Source organism: Leuresthes tenuis, unplaced genomic scaffold (assembly GCF_036924035.1).
Source record: "Leuresthes tenuis unplaced genomic scaffold, fLeuTen1.0.hap1 SCAF_17, whole genome shotgun sequence".
Taxonomy (NCBI): domain Eukaryota; kingdom Metazoa; phylum Chordata; class Actinopteri; order Atheriniformes; family Atherinopsidae; genus Leuresthes; species Leuresthes tenuis.
In genome coordinates this window covers 27,255,818-27,258,631 of record NW_027325371.1, presented here as the reverse complement: position 1 = coordinate 27,258,631, position 2,814 = coordinate 27,255,818, and the positions used below count along the sequence as shown (strand labels likewise).

Sequence of the window (2,814 nt, the reverse complement as noted above, 5' to 3'; positions counted from 1 at the left end):
CATCATTGATTACGCTAGAGACAGAAACACCCGGCTTGTCATCTTAAATTTAGACTTTGAAAAAGCATTTGATCGGGTCTCGCATCAATATCTCTTTCAGGTGTTGCAGCCATCGAAAAGGGCCCGATTGTTCCTACTTGGTGAGCTTTGCTTGGTTGAGACGCTTGCCCCCCCCCCCTGCTCCTCGGCTGACCAAGTAGAAACAATCTATTCGATGGCTGCCTTGTCTTTTACTCTGTGCAAAAGACAAGGCAGCCACAAACACCACGGGAACACCGTATTGAGGCTTTGTTCTGACCACTCATTCGGTGTCGCGTTTCTTTCAAGCAATTCTCCCGGTTAGCCCGCACTCGGCTCGCTCCCAGAGCCGTGTTAAAGTCCACTTCGCATTCACTCTCTTTTCTCAGCAGATTAAAAGAAAGTTTCATCTTGGGCTCCCTGAAACTTCCATCCTGCACCGCTGTTTGCTTTTTCACAAGAGCAGAGGAGAGCGCACCGTTCCCAGCGGCACTGCAGTACCGGGTCGAGGCTTGGAGTGAACGGAGCAAGCTTCTTTTTCAACTCCTATTCTTAAAAATCCATTTAATATGTTGTCCTCGTATAGAGGACATATTAAACTGATAAGAACAGATACTACACTTGATCTTAGCCAAAAGGCCGAGAAGCGATAACTGTCCACTGTTTCAGGTCCGAGAGTGTCACGTTGCACCTCCGCCCACCCGCTGCACTGAGCACTCTTCAGCCCTTTTAAATGGTATAACTTTGCACTCCCGCATGCTCCAGCAAGCACCATTCAAGCAACAACTTTGCACTCCAGCTTCGAACATCGGCACAGTCGCAACAAGTAAGGCGACTCTACTCAGAGAAGTCACTCTGCAAAGTAGCAAGATTTCTTTTGCACAGACAGAAAGGGCTTCACCCGCAAAGGTAAAGCCTGCCAATAATAGAAACAACTCATTAGTGCTGCTCTCCACGGAAGTCTTTAGTAAAAGGCGAAAGACTTGTATGTTATGAAGAGAAACCAGAGTACGATTATCCGTCACTGCGGGAGCAGGGCATCAGGCGTGGTGAGCTTTGCTTGGTTGAGACGCTTGGTTGAGTCGATGGCTGCCTTGTCTTTTACTCTATGCAAAAGACAAGGCAGCAACAAAAACACCACGAGAATCCCGTATTGAGGCTTTGTTCTGACCGCTCATTCAGTGTCGCGTTTCTTTCAAGCAATTCTCCCGGTTAGCCCACACTCGGCTCGCTCCCATAGCCGTGTTAAAGTCTACTTCGCATTCACTCTCTTTTCTCTCTTGGGATTGGGATTGGGATTTTATCTATAAAATGAATTCCTTCACTCAAACTATGTTAAAACTGCTTTGTCGTTCATATTTACCATGTCTAGAAAGATTTAAACAAAAAAAACAACGTTGTACTTTGCAGTAAAAGAAAGAGCAAATCTAAAGTTTCAGGAATCCGAGAATAAGCTTACTTTCATGAGTACTTCACGATTTCGGATTTTGCTATAAAATGAATTCCTTCACTCAAACTAAATTAAAACTGCTAAACCGCTAATCTGTTACATGTAAGGCAGATGTCAAATTCACCGAAATAGGATCTAAGGGTATTCGGCCAATCGAGCTGTAGCAGCTTCGGTAAAAGAGTATAAGTTGAAGAGTTTGTGAATAAAGGTGTGCGCACACATAGTGAACTGTAGGAAAATAGGCAGGGAGCAATGCCGGCTGGGGTATATGTTCTTGTATGTTGTCTGACTGTTTGATTTGAATGTGTTGTGTAAGTGTCCTGTTGAATGTTTGGGCTTTGACACTTCACTGTGGTTGTTAACTGTGTGGTGTGTCCTGAAATGTTATATGTTTGGGCTGTGTGACATGCTTAATGCTTGTCAGTAGCTACCCACTTATTCATATATAGCAACTGACAACATAAGAAGTCTGGACATACTTTGATAGTAGTTGTAGAAGTATCCTTATTGATAATAGATAAACTAATTCATAGTGATAGAACAGTAGATGAACAGGTGCCTGCACGTCTCACGAAAATAAAATGGGTGTATGATTGCTGACGGCAGAGCAATACTGCCAAACTTATGAGTGCTTGTGGCAAACTTGATTCAGTGTCTTGACGTGTATACGCTGTTTCGCTGTCTTGATTGTCACAAGAAACAAAGTGTGTTTGATAAGATCCGACCATTTTATTACGGGAGGATCAGTATGTATGGATTCTGATGTGACTGATAAACCCATTCGTATCTTAAGCATAATCTAATACGTGAGACAACGCCCTGGCACACAATCAAAAAAAAAAAGAGAGAGCGGTTTTGTGTCCCCACAGTCCATAATGTAGAAAAGAGAGAAAAAAGCCTTTCTGATTAGGTGTGTGTGCTCATAGTGCAGAGTGTAGAGAAAAGAGAGAAAAGAAAGCCGTTTTGGTGTCACGGGTGTTGTGACTTACACACACACATTTCTGAATTGAGAAAATAAATTATTTTAGAGGAAGCAGTAGAGTTTAGATCCCACATTTGTTGATAGGCATTCATTTATTTCTTCACTTCTGATGAAGTTTCAACAATAAACAACAAACTTTGTATTATGAGAAAGAACCAGACTCATTCTTCAGGAATTCGAAAATAAGCACGAATTCGGATTCTCCTATAAAACGAATTAATTAACTCAAACCAAGTTAAGACTGCTTTGTCCTTCATATTTATTCATGTCTAATCAAGTTTCAACGATAAACAACGTTGTACTTTGTAGAATGAGAAAGAACTTCTTCAGCAATAAGCATCTCTCGACATATGACGAAATACAG

The 2,814-nt window shown here is 42.0% G+C and overlaps 2 non-coding genes across 2 annotated transcripts; both read right to left on the bottom strand.

Moving 5' to 3' along the window:
- Nucleotides 1–485: 485 nt before the first annotated feature.
- On the bottom strand, nucleotides 486–669 carry LOC140274386 (U2 spliceosomal RNA). Its single transcript, XR_011908341.1, has one exon. It is a non-coding gene; the product is annotated as a U2 spliceosomal RNA (small nuclear RNA).
- Nucleotides 670–916: 247 nt separating this feature from the next.
- LOC140274152 (U5 spliceosomal RNA) lies at nucleotides 917–1,030 on the bottom strand. Its single transcript, XR_011908131.1, has one exon. It is a non-coding gene; the product is annotated as a U5 spliceosomal RNA (small nuclear RNA).
- Nucleotides 1,031–2,814: the final 1,784 nt, after the last annotated feature.